This window comes from Danaus plexippus (assembly GCF_018135715.1).
Source record: "Danaus plexippus chromosome 22 unlocalized genomic scaffold, MEX_DaPlex mxdp_33, whole genome shotgun sequence".
Classification (NCBI taxonomy): Eukaryota; Metazoa; Arthropoda; class Insecta; order Lepidoptera; family Nymphalidae; genus Danaus; species Danaus plexippus.
Window position 1 is genome coordinate 1,226,814 of NW_026869856.1, and position 15,136 is coordinate 1,241,949.

The window sequence follows — 15,136 nt, forward strand, 5'->3', positions numbered from 1 at the left end:
GGAAATACATTTGTTTAAGTCACTAAACTAAGTCATCTTCTTTTTTAGGAGATCTAATTCAAAAAATAACACTTACACATGAATGGTAACGTATATAAAAATGAAAAATATTAGTAATAACTATATAATATCATCAGAATACACTTACATATTTCGTCTACTTTTCGTAAAAAGAGAAACAACTAATCAAAAATAATTAAGGATATATTATAATACAAACAAAAACGGCAATTTAAGATTTAGTTTTTGAGCTATACAGGAACGCACATACAGATACACACCTCCCATGCACTCAGACCTCACCCTTATCCACTTACATATAAAAAAAATATGATAAGCGTCGCGTCGAAAACAATAAACACGTCGTCAGGTGTGCCGAAAGTAATAAAACCTTTGACGGATTGCTACTGTGAACTCACCCGACCAGGATTCGGAGTTCCTTGTGAATATTTAAAAACGTCCAATAATTCACGAAGTGGAACATCGCGATGCAAACCTTGAATCTGAATATATGATAATATTATCTCTGATTATTGAATTATATATTAATGGCGTCGTTATTTAATTAATTATTCAATTAAATTAATTGGTGTAGTTTTGTTTAATCACTGATAAATTTTGATTTAATTCATTTAGTATGGTATGAAATATCTACGTATTTTTTTTTTCATTAAATAAAATACTTAAAACTTATTATTATTTATGAAACACAAGTGACTGCTTCTCAAAATTATAATTCCATAAAACTAAAAAAAATTAAAAAAAAATTAAACTTTATGTATTGAATATATATATATTTTTTTTTTTATTTTGGCCAGTTTTCACAAGAAATTTATAAAAAAAGGCAATATAAGAAATAATAAAGGTTTATTTTATTTCAATAAGGAAGCGAACGAAATGTCTTCAAATACCAACGAAGTCGATAAGATAACAACTAATTTAATCTTCAGAGACATAGTTAGGCAAAAAAATTTACATTTTTAACATTAATTAGACAAAAAAATATATACTCGTATCGACTCATGTAAGTACTTTTGGGTGATAAAATCAACAAAAAAGTTTTTACTGTATTTAAATGAGAACTGAAGTTGCAACAGAAAATATATAAATCAATCCCATTTTCCTGATATCATCTGATGGTCGCGTAATTCAACTGAACATTATAACTACGGAGTAACAATATCGCCTCTCACAAAGAGCAATGACATCTGACAGATCAAATTCAAACGCAATCTAAGTCTTGATACATTTATTTAATTATTATTATTGTATGAATATACACATATATGTTAATACTTAAGCTTTCTTTAAAAAATATTTATTGACAAATGGACAAAAAACTTAGATTACCTAAAACTGTTTGCTTAAATTTTTAGGGAGTTGTTGAAGATTTAACCTACAAATTAAGTGTAACAATATAATTAAATGCACAAAAAATATAAAGAATATTTAGTATATTAAATTATATACGGAACCAGTTTCAAAAGTAGGAAATTGTCAAAAAACGCCCATCCACGATCCCCTATTTAATGGACCGATTGTTTCAAGAAACCATTTGTCCACAAATTAATTGGTAACAAAAATACTTTTAGGATTTTTCTGAATTAATCGCAATTGTCGATCTTCTGTTTCCATGAAATTAGTACGTTTTGACTTTGATGTGCATGGAGGAATTCAAATTGCAGCATGGGAGGTTGTGGCTAGTTTTTGTTGATGGAAAAAAACTACTTAATTTGTTACTTTATAGACAATAACCCCCAAGGTTGTATATATTGATGTTCAAATGGAATCCTTTTTTTTGTTATTTAAAAATAATGCCTATTTCAACTTAAGTTTTTAAAGTAATAACTTAAAACATCTGGAACATGAAAAGATATTTTAAGTTCTATAAATAAAGTCAAAAAGCTTCAAATCTAATCTTAGCCTGTAGCATAGTAATCTTTATCCCATATTATAACTTAATAAATATAATATAACCCTCTCTCAAATGATTACTCAATAACCTGTGAACTCGAAGCGAGGCATTACAAAAAAGTATTACGATACAAAAAAAAGTAGAGGCTCAGCCCGCGGCGTTACCTCATTACCGAGCTATTACCTCGTCAATGTATATCCGTCTGTCACGCGTACTTTTATAATTTATATCAAACTTCACATATTAATATATGTCATTATGAGTTGCGTGTTACATTTATTGCTTTTAAATTGTTCAGATAATAATCTCAGTTTGCGGAAGATGAGGTTTCATTATGTGTTATTAAAATGTTTTTTTTTATTTAAAATAAAATATCTCTTATTTATAATTAAATGAATTATCGATACTAAATCATCAAAAAAGTTTTGTTTGTTTATCACGTAATTTTTTATGGCTGTGTTGAATATATATATATATATATATATTTAAACGGGGTATTTGTTGGCTCCGAAGTGCAAAATTTCATATATTTTTATTTTATTTTCGAATGCTTGATGTCTACATTATTAGACATTATATGTATATTATATATACGTATAGTTTTTGGCTGTGTGTTTGTTCAAATAACACATTCGGTTATAGAATTCGACTCCGAGCACTCGGTGTTACGTTACACGTCACAGTTTAGAGACGATCTAGTAACCACAGCAAAACAGATATATATATATATATATATATATATATTGTGCTGGCTATTTTCTTCCCATTTTTAAACTATAGTTAAATGTGTGAAAAAACGAGAAAAATAAATAAAACAGAATTGAATAACCAAAAAATATCATTTAATTATTATTTCGTATAGATCATTTCACACGTTATTATTAAAAGTAAAGTCAGCGACATTAAGAACGAAAAAAGAAATCCGATTGCAATATATAATTTAAAAAGTTAAAACTTAAACTTTTTTTTCCAACCGTACCTAAATTAGGGAAATCTGCGGTCTGCGGTTGAAACGGTATCTAACAGTTACTTAGACTAATAAAATGAACAGCGAACTTATATGTTAATTGAATAATTTGAATACTGTCTTAATATTTGAATAATATTGTTATCGTACAGTGAGCTGAAGTAGGATACAGCTTCCAGTTGAATCAGTTCCGCTGGATTATATTAGGGCAGAATAGATATATGTAAAAGCTTTTTGTAAACAATTAAATTAACACACACACACACACACACACACACATATATATATATATATATATATATATATCCAACAAAAAAATCAATTGAGACTTAAAGAAAAAATTGTGTTGTAATAGCAGAGCTTTCCAAATTGGAATCGTTTTTTTCTTTTAAATTTATTTTTTTTAATGAAATTAATGCAATTATAATTTAAATGAAACAATATTATATGAATTATAATATTAACGATAAAAAAAATTTAAGAATTAATACGATTCGTATGATTGTTTTATATTACAAAAACAACAAAGTTAACATCAATTCCATTGGTTCAAAATTAAACCCGTTCCATTTAACTGAGATACAGATATTAAACGAGATTAATTACAATATACAATAAACATGCAAATACACATTTAATTTACAACCGATACAGGTTCTTAGTTTGTTCGCAACATCGCCATAGAAAAGACATCAACGAGCGCTCATTACTTATAAGCCTAATCATAAACGTTCTTGTTTACAAAGAAAAATACATAATTTAACATGATGCATATTATATTCATTGCATTAAAATTTTTATATAAAAGATTTTTTTTAAATAATTTTGGTTATAATTTTTTGGATAAAATATGTAATATCCTATAAAAAAATATTTATTTGATTTTTATGATGTGATTATAAAAAAAAAACCATTCACTCTAGAAAACTATTAGATAAATATATATCATATAAAATGGTATTATTATAAAGCAATAATAGTTTATATGTACATATATTTATATATATATATAATGCATTTATTCGTCTAAGATGAATAAAATGGTCGAAGAAAGGTAATAATAATAATGAATAAATTATACCGTCTGGAGAAACAAGTCTGAGCTAATCTGTGTGAACTGTGAATCATCGCTGAATGTTTTATATTATAATAACATTAATACCGTATTTAATATAACATCTTGGAATGAAGATGAGAAGGAGAAATAGCTATAATATGAGAAGATAGAGAAGATAATAATATGAGAGTTGTTAAAAAAAAATTTCTTGATATAAACTATGTTAACACAATCTTTGAAATATATATCTATTAATTATATTAAAATTATTATTCTTATAAGTGACTTCTATGAATAAAAGGCAGAATATTATATCTAATGTTCATTATCCTTATCGTACTAACATCTGATCGCGATTAGTATGAAGTCAGATGAAAAATATATATAAGAATTTCATTCTTGAAATATTAAAAGTACATATATATTTATAAATAATAGGTGGTTAGGTAGAGAGAGGTTAGGACAGTGGAGGCGAGCGTTTGACGCGCGTTAGATAGGGGCCCCTTAAACCTACACCTGGGTAGCAAGTCCCAGGCACTGTTGAAGCTCCTCTCCCTGCAACGCGATGGACCCGGCACCCGCGCGGTGAGTCCATGGAATGATGAGACGTTTTCGTCGGAATATATATTTTTTACTTCCATGTAATTTATTTAATTTCAATTCCAATAAATTGTCATCAATTAAATAAAAAACATCGTATGCTTTAGAATACGATTGTTTATGAAAAAACAAAAAATTATTATCTTAGTTTAATGATAACCTGAAATTTTTTTAAAAAATATATATGGTTGATTAAATAAGAAAATTACTGAATATTATATTATATTACATTTTGTTATATAATTTCACATCCATTATATAATGTTATTATACAAATTTGTTTCAGTGATAACAATTTTTTTTTATATATACAGAATTCATACAGAAATTTCATATAAACAATCTTTTGCCTTTCTACATTCCTTAATAACTTTATAATAAAACGGAATAATCTTAAACAGAAACAAAAAAAATCTATTGAAATATTTTCTCTTCACTAATCAACAGATACAATTTTATTTTATACATTATCTTTATTATATACACACATATGTTAATACACACCCACACATATGTGTGTATACATATATATACATATGTGTATATGTGTGTCTGTGAGAGATATTTCCAAAATGCTCCAGTTACAATAGATCGCCAGCCGTGAGATGCTCCCACAACACTAGTTGATGCTGGGTATCTGAGTTGTTCGGACGTGTCGCTTGTGGGTGCTTGTGTCATATGTCGTGTTATATATTATTAGTTTTCGGTGAGTACATACATATATAATCGTATTTATATCGAAATAAATAATAAAATCGTTAATATATCCTACATAATACGTGACATGTTTTAATTTTTATCATATTATTTCTTTAAATATACTGTTTATTTGTAAATTAATAAATGTCAATGTTTAAAAACAATGTCATCTTAAGTCAGACATGATTACGGTCGCGTTTTTAAGAAACGTATTATCTAGACGAAACAATTTAAAATAGTCTTATGATTTTAAATCAAACTACTTACATTATTAACTAATATTGTGGCAGTCGAAGTTTAAACTGTAAAAAATAAACTTTAATTAACAATAACTATGACTTTCTGATATATTATATTATGATTTTCGTATTTCAAAAATAGAAATAATTTAAAACACAATTATTTCACACAAAACATTTAATTGATTTGCAAAATATCGAACGTAACCCTTAAAACCCAAAGCAAGAAGCATTGATAAACCTGTCTTTAATTACTTCAATGTATGACACATTCTCAAAAAGAACACTTTAAAAATATTAGTCATAAAAGTAAGAATTCATAATGATACATGTCATTAATTAATTTGAATGACATATAAAAAAAAAACTTGTAGAGATTAAGTTAACACAAATTAGTGAAACCAAATTATATCAATATAAAATAAACTAAAACCAATATTATACTACATGTAATTAAGAGTGTTTTTTTAACACCAAAAAGGTTTTGAGCGGGTTAAAATTTTTTTAATTAATGTTCTTAATTTAAAAATTAAAGTCTTTGACCAAATAGTTTTATTAAAGGAGTATTTAACACATTCGACCATTCATGAGGCCGCTAACGCCACGCTCTACTTGCTTTGAATGAACTGTTGTGATTGAATTCATTCATACTTTTCTTTATTTATTTGACATTTTCATATAGAATATAAAAATAGGTATGTAATATTCTGAAATTCTTTATTTAATAAAAATGTGAATTTATGAACAAAAAGTTTACATTCATTGCAATTTTTACAAGTTATGGGATGGAATCTCTGTATTATTTGAAACACATTTCCCTAGGTTTACAAAGTAAGGAAAATAGATTACTATACGAAACGATTTAATTTACCCAATTATTTATATGGAATACACAACAAGGTAACTTTTATCTGCTCTCTACATTTCCCTGATTAGAATATAAGATAGGTCTAAAAATTAAAAACTTCACTACTATACAACGAAATTATTTTCACTTCTCATTATCTTCTAAATATCGCAATTCACATAATTATCTTGGTTTTGTATATAAAAACAGTATATAAAAAATAAACCATAGAAATATTGTACGTTAGCGAAGACGCTGGTTAAATTTCCTTATAAAAAATCATCGAGCACAGTAATAATTGCTTGATATATTTTGAAACTTGCTCCATAATTAAGGCTCATCTGTCAACGCGAACTTAATTTTGGCCGCCAATTAACCTTTTCACCAGATTATTTTAACACCACAACACTAACCGGAATTTTTAACATTTAACGGTTACGTTAATTTGATTAAAAATAATGTTAACATGTTTTTTTTATGGACTCAATGTTATTCCGCCTTTATTGAACATGGGTAATAAAAACCCACAGGCTTGTTGCTATTGGGTTATTGTTTTTTTACAGACAGGAGCTGCCATTTTCGTCTAATTGGCCATAAATATTTACAACGCAGATTTTCATAATAAAACATGATTTTTTATATCATAAATCATATTAATTAATTATTTTATATACCGAAAAAACATAATCGTTTTACAATCAGGCCAAATAAGATCACCGAACAAACTAGTCGGATGTTGACATGTTAATAATTATGTTTTATTATGGATTCCATATGCCGTGTAACCTTCATCGTTCTGACGCTAATAATTAATAGAAAAAAAAACCTTTCACTAAGGTATTGTTTTGTTACAACGTATTTTTAATAAAAATGACACTGCAATATTTCGAGTCTATACATTACTATGAAAATTCAATTTAAAAATAAATCGATGCTGTGTTGAATTAAATTGAATTTAAATATAATTTTTCTTCATATTTATATATTTTTTGCTAAAACCTCCTTTGAAGATAAAACACTATATTCCTTTAGAGAAAGTCTAGACAACATGGTCATGTTTTTAAAAACACTAAGTCTAATTTGCTGAGTAAAATTAAAAAGGAAAAAGCCTCTCTTGATGAACTCTACATACCTTTTGACTCACCATTGGTACCTTCAAAAGATAGAGGTTTTGTTTCCCTACTTTTCTTCTCAATGACTTTTAGAATATTACGTTTTCAGACTATGTACCTACGGCTAGAAACAGGATATAGTAACACATATCTTATAATAATAAAGAATCCAAATAAGGTAAATTTTTGGAAAAATCATATAATAATTAGTTATCGTTAATTATATTTATATACAATTGTAAATTATTACTTCTTCCAATCCCAAGATTCATACCGGTACAAAAAAAATTGTAGAACTTGTCTCAGCATTACAACTGCTATTGTAACACGTTTAATTTGAGACTTGTCAGACAGTAGTCTCTGAGTGTATAGAGAACAAAGAAAATTTAATAAAAAAAAAAACAAAAAAAAAATCGAAAGGAAAAAAAACTTATTTTTCAATGATAAATATTAACGAATCTCTTCATATCTGAAACTTACTAAAAGTCCTCAATAAATAAAATTTTGCTTTGAAATGTTCATGTTTTCAAAAGAATTTACGTCGTAAAAATTAATTCAAATTATAATATTCAAATTTGTACGAGTAACAATAAACGTTTAACGGAATGATTGAATAAAATTATAATCTCGTTAGCGTCCGTCGTAAATAATAACACTGAGCCTAGCCTATAAACATACCTGTAACAGATTTTTAGCACTTACTACAAACATAACCATTAAATTAATAAATAAAAAATACTCCACTTCACCAATTGGTTTCTTTATTTTAAATTTAAACTTTAAAGTAGTGATACCGAAAGTATATTTTTATTTACACAAAATATTTTTTTTTTTTATATTTTGTAGTACGTAGTATGCATTAGGAACTACGCTTATATTCTCCTATTTTTATTTTATTTATTTCTTTATACAATGTTCATTAGCTATCTTATCTTAACTCAGTGAATTTTTAATCCATGGCTCCATAAGTTAGATCTGGAGCAAAAAAAAATAAAAAATGTCATCTTTGCCATTGTCATCGCTGTCAACTTTCAACTTTAACTTTTTCTTGAATCACCGAGTCGAAAGCATTAAATGCAAGACCTTGTTCATACATCCAGTTTCCCTACAAGGTTTTATTTAATAATATCTCAGCTCCAGACTGAATTTACTGATGTTGAGGTTTTATAATCACAAAAGTTAGCAACGAGGACCTGTATTGAAATTAAAATGAATTACAAAAGGAACATAATTTTTTTATACCATCAATTGAAATAATAATAAAATTCTATGATGATAGATTTTTTATATAAATTTAAGCTTATATCAATAAATATATTTGTTGGAATAATTATGGTATGTTATAAAAGTGTTATTAAAATATTCCATGAAATATTTCAAAGCACATTGTTTAGTTCGTTGCGCACACACAGAACAGATTCTTTATGTCACACCTCGTAAATAATTCAATATATCACAACAATGGAATAATAATATTAATAAAAACTAATTGATTAATTGCAAATTATTTCTTTAGATCTAAAGATTAGATTGTACTCGGGACCATATTTGTTTAATAAGTGTACTTCCTAAGACTTCACGTGTATGACAATAATATTATATATATGTATATACATAGATAAAAGCAGTTTATTTTAATACTTGTCACATGAGCTATCTGTCAGTGGAAAACATACGAAAGGATACACTAAAATTTCTAAAAAATTATATGTATATATTTGGCTTGAGTGTGTAATTTATCTAGTTCATACATAAAACTTACGCACTCCGCAGTTTAGGAGCAATATTTTAAACCATTTTACATTCTGCAAAATATCGGGTATATGTCTCAATAAAATGAAATATATCTCCATTGTTATAAAGTATCGGTTGCCGTTCAGCTTAAACTATGTTCATAAAATATATTTTTTTATTTAAAGTTGCAAAATCAAGGAAATAAGCAATGTATACTACCCCTATGTTATGTTTACAAAGGATTTGTATTTATAATTTTATGACTGTCATAAGGAAATATCAATAAAAATAACATTATCAGAAATATATATTACGTCCTATTTAACTGAAAGAAATGGAATTTTCACTGCATAAATTAAATTATCCAGAAATACAAATTTTCAAGATAAATAAAATAATGATATCGGCAGTAATTCAACAAATATAATTTAATATTATTATAACATTGTCCTTCTAAGTATGCACTCAGCTTTATATATTGGAAAAATACATTTAATGTGTAGAAGAGGAAAACAATGAGTGGTATAAATAATACAAAGCCTTAGATTTTATGACGAACATTATTATTTTATGACGCATTTGATTAAATAACTATTATAGGAAGCATGATTCCAATTTAATTTAAAATTTCCAAGCCAAAATATCTGATAGTACACACACACACGCACACACACACACACATATATATAAATGAATGCCTATTTAGCTTGGTCATGCCATCACGCGTGGCAGGCTGGACCAATTACGTTAATTCTTTTTTGTTGTGTTTTTTATTGTTAGTAGACACTTCTAATGAAAGAAATAAATAGAAAAATTGCGGGGAAAATTTGTTTTTTTTTTTTTTAAATTAACATATACTTTTATTTTTAAACTTTTTAATGTACTCTATGATAAGCACATTTCAAATAACTGTCAGTCTAGTTGTTTGACAGTCGTCCGTCACTTGTTCAGACAAATAACACAGATTCACTATAACGATGTTGTAAACGTATAAAGATCGTATGATATTAAAGTGATGCTATGTTATATTTTCCTTTAATTAGACTCAGTTTTTTTACCAATAGCACGGAATAAAGGACTGTTAGAAAACATATTGAATCTACTAGTATAAAATATTTGTGTATGGTCCAAACTAATCTAGTATATTTAAATATAATTGAAACTACTTTTATTCTTATATTTTGATTAAAAATATCAGCCAAGCCACGACTGCAAGCGTAAGAGTATAAACTCTTGTAAACATTTTCGTCGCAACAAAATACAAATGCAAAAACTAGTTTGAGAATCGCGTTCGTCAACTGTCATTAATGACAGCTTCGAGCGCTTCAGGCCGCTTAAAGCGCTTCAACGCACAGCATTATCTTGAATTACTTATTCTTGGTGATTGGCTTGTGAAGTGTTATTTCCGCAAGCCTTTAACATCGAACCTGTCAATCTAGATAGAATTTGTTCTCACATTTAATCTTACTACACCATTAACTTGGTTAAGTGTTATAAATAGATAATAATATTTTCTACGGAATTTAACGCGGATGGCTCTTAGGAATTTTACAATAAATAATTATTGAAAAATAATACTTTTATGTAATTTTTACAAACATTCAATTAATATAAACAAGGATATGCCATCACATTAAAAAGTTTACTACTGCCAATTTAAGGGAATTACAATTTTCTTAATTGATTTACATGCCAGTTGTTTACAGAAAAAAAAAATGTAATATTGGCACTACAGAATTGATTTATGATATTGACCGCTTAAAAATTAAAAATACATCTCCGGAAAATTTTTTGACGCACTCACTCACAAACTTTAGAAGCCATATCTTGTATACTTTTCTAACAATACTTAGTCCCTAACAAATGATTGTCGTTCGTTTTGTAATACACTTTGACATTTACATGAAACTTGTTCTTATATATATATAAAATAAAATGTAGTGGAATTATGACAACAATAGAAGGAGATATTAAATTTTATTGTGAATTGTGACAGTGACTGCTTTCGTTTTTAACAACAAACGTCAACCAATTGACACAATCTTACAAAAACAAAGCCACCAGGTGTCAAAATTAATTTTAAATGTCTTGAATATATGATACTAACTTTGTTCTGCGACTCTCCTAAACGCAAACGGTTCATTTATTGTTCAACCCTGCGAGGATAAAATTTACACATAGTTCTTATTGACTTTCTTTTTTATTTTATTTTCCTATTCGCAATCAAAAAAAAGGGACAGAACTATATCTCGTCTCTTTTTTATTAGTATTTCAAATTAAAGTTATTTGTAACTAATATGAATACCATAATTTTAAAATAAATAAACAATGTTTAAGCTTTACTTTCATCAGTCATAATTCAAAATGTATCATAAATTAAGTTGGTAGTGAACTTGACCGCTAACGGAAACTGACAGAACTTGATTTGGATGGAGTATCTCCAAAAGGAGGAAGGACATAATAATGACGTAAAAAGCAGTCCTTTCATTACAATCAAGAATATAGTTTAAAAAATATGCAAATATATTTGTACTGTAATAGCGTTAAGATAAATGTTGAAGCTAACTGAAATTTAAATTTGGAATTATACCAAAGGTCACAAAGATTATAAAATATAATAAGTTTACATTCAGAAAAGGGGAAGGACTATCTAAAAAAAAACACAGCAACACAGTCCAGTTAGTCGAAAACTAGAAAAGTGTTTGAAATGTTTTGTTTTAATTACGTTTTGTAATATAATGTTTTTATCTACTAGAGTAAGGTTGCGTTGTCACTGACATTATCAGCGGTGTCGCTAGGGATATAGGCTTGTATCATTCGGTCGTAACAGACCGTTATGGAATAATACGTCTGAACCAGGATACCCAACTGCAAAGATATCAGCGGTTTTTGTGAACTAGAGATAAAGCTTTATTACACTTGCGACTTACCAATCAATAGTTGTATGGTAATATCTTATACCTCAACAACCTCCCGTTTCCTTATAGATAAGAAAAAGCATGTCAAGGTGCATAAAAAAAGCCATGGATATTTGAGTTAAGCCACAAAACCTAATTACTCAGCTAATATAAGATAAAGATTGTATTTGTTGGCCTTTGCCTTATACGAGGCAAATGTGCCAAAATTTAAAACTTGGGAGTGTAAGAAGATGAAATTTTAAACTGATAAAACTCTTTTGCTCTTTGAAAATCTAAAGCTGTTTGCATTCTTTCTAACGGCGTCCAATTCCGCAATGATCTTATTATGATACTGGCATTCAAACATAACAACCACAACTTAAATATCTTTATGAACCTTTCATTTTAAATTTGCCAAACAGAATGAATATTTAACTAAACTTGCCCGTTTAAATTAACGTTTTTTTTAATAATAAGTACGTAACTTAACTAATTAGTTGGATAACAGTATTTCTTAATTTTACTCTGACTTTTTAATCTTTCTGATTATCAAATCTCTCTCTCTCTCTCTCTCTCTCTCTGACAGTTGACATTGTTACGTATGACAGTTAATGTCATTTTATTGAACGCTATATCAAATCCAAAGGTATCTGTCAATGTATAATGAATATTCATTTAAATACTAATTGCTTTGTAAATATTGTAATGTCACTTAAAGTGAAACATGATTTAATATTGCAATAACATTAAAGCGATTTATTTTAATGTATTTGTTGATTGTATTGAATAATATGAATTAATTTCCTAACAAAGTATATAAACGTAAATGATCATCTCAAATCTGTATGTCTTCAATGTTTTTTCATATATACTAAAGACATATATATATATATATTTTTATTTAAGTAATATTTTTAATTTTTGTCATTCTTAGATATAACCCACCAAAGACCACAAAATATACAGATAGTATCACAAATTAGTATAATTTTTATAATCTAAATATATATATATTATTCGGATATTTTAACAGTCGTATTTATAAGACCACCTATGACGCAAAAAATGTTCAAATTGGTTAATCCGTTGTTCCAGACAACTTTTTGTTCACAGTCAAACTAGCATTTTAAATTTCATATAATTGGTTTGTCCAAGACGTTTCCGCACGAATAGCTCCAATGATTCCTATACGAATATAAATAGCTCGTTAATCCTCGAATTAAATTGGCTATTGTTGTAACCTATATTTTAAATAATAATCCATTTGCGTACTTTAATTTCATCTCAATAGGCACAGACAACAAACAATGAAGGACAAACAGTCAATTATAGTTATAACTAGCTGACCAGCCCGACGATCATATATATATATATATATATATATATATATTGTATGTAGTCAGCATGCAGCTAGCTAAAGTTGCTTTTATAATCTACACCTATAAACCAATAAAATGTCATCAAAGTTTAAAAACTGTATGTTACTGGATTGCACGGCACCGTAATTCCGTTACAACGGAAACTGGTGTAAAATAATTCATTCAGAAGTCGAATAACATTTTATAAAATCGTTAAGGTACCGCTCAAGTGAAGCAATTACTTTTATTAATCACATTCTTGGTATAGTACTTACAAAAAATGCACCAACTCATCCACCTTTATGCCTTTGTATTAAGGTTCAAAATAAAATAAATGAAGCCTTAATTAACAGTTCCGCCGTATCACAACTTTGTAAAAATAATTAAATAAAATTCTTGAAATTCAGGTCGACATTTTTTTTAAGTGTAACTTTTTAACGCCATATATGTTGTATATGTCTTGGTAAAATTCACTTAATATTATTGCTGTGAAATAATCTTCGAGTATATTTTTGTTTTTCATAATTTAAAGTTTTAAATATACTCAATACATAACAGCTACGCGTTCATAGTTTTATTAATTCGCTTATACAAATATGAAGTATCATACCATTATTACATGCTAAATAAAAAACTTTGAAAACATTGCATTTAATGATTTGAATATGCATGTTCTTATGCATACAATTTAATGCACAAATAAGGGACGAAAATAGTAGCTTAGCATGGACCTGGTTATGCACTTAAATCATGCATCTACAATGCAAATACGTTTAAAGTGATATTTAAGACCCAAGTAGGAAAATATGTTGGAAATTTTCCAAGGTTTGTATATATTTCTTAATTATTTAGAGAAATTGGGAGATAATAAAGAGAACTCTTATTGCATATTAATTTTTAAGTCTTTCGTGCCAAGTAAAATTTTTCACCATCATTCGTCCTAGATACTGAACCTTATTTTTTTTTATATATATATATAATAAAAAAAAGGTTAGATATTAAACGAATAATACACAGAAACTTTTCACTACCCGTTCAAACAGCGTTATAAATCCTCAAAAACTTTCATTCCAATCGTTCAGTTAAAACTGGACACATTAACACTTTTACACTTGAAGTAATTTAACTCCATGCAGCACTTCATTAATCAGGAAGAGGTCCTGCATTAATTCTCCCTGCACATAATAATTTTCAGCACCAACTATTTATAAATGCTAATGATATGTTTATTTATTCTTGTTTGAAGTAACCGTTCGATTAGTACAGTAATGCAATCCTTATAAAGTAGTCAAAATATTATTTAATTTAGATTTAATACAAGATAAGAATGCTGGCTTTGTTTTCGTGTTTTTTTTTTTCTTTTTATTATTTTACGTGTTCATCCAGATTTTTAAAACTAATATTTTTGTTTTGTTGTTGTGCTATTAACACAAGTGTTTAATTTAATTTGATATTGGGATTTATAAGAACTTCGAAGTACTATATATATATATATATATATATATATATATATATATATATATATATATATATATATATATATAGTACTACATGACAAGGTATATGTCTTGTTAAATTTCAAGAGACCAAAGACAAAAAAATTGCAGTACCCATTTTTTCAAAATTAATATTGTCTATATCTAAATCTTATACAGAATTAATTAATTGATATTTTAATGAAATATTACAAAAACCTTTGCGTAAAACTATT

At 27.1% G+C, this 15,136-nt stretch overlaps 1 protein-coding gene across 1 annotated transcript in view; it reads left to right on the plus strand.

Annotated features, from left to right (window-relative positions):
* Positions 1-5,145: 5,145 nt before the first annotated feature.
* LOC116773589 (protein Wnt-7b-like) overlaps positions 5,146-15,136 on the plus strand; it is a 47,398-nt gene continuing 37,407 nt past the window's right edge. Inside the window, exon 1 of the mRNA XM_032666072.2 lies at positions 5,146-5,245. The gene's annotated coding sequence lies outside the window, so the exon portion shown is untranslated. The remainder of the gene's footprint in view (positions 5,246-15,136) is intronic.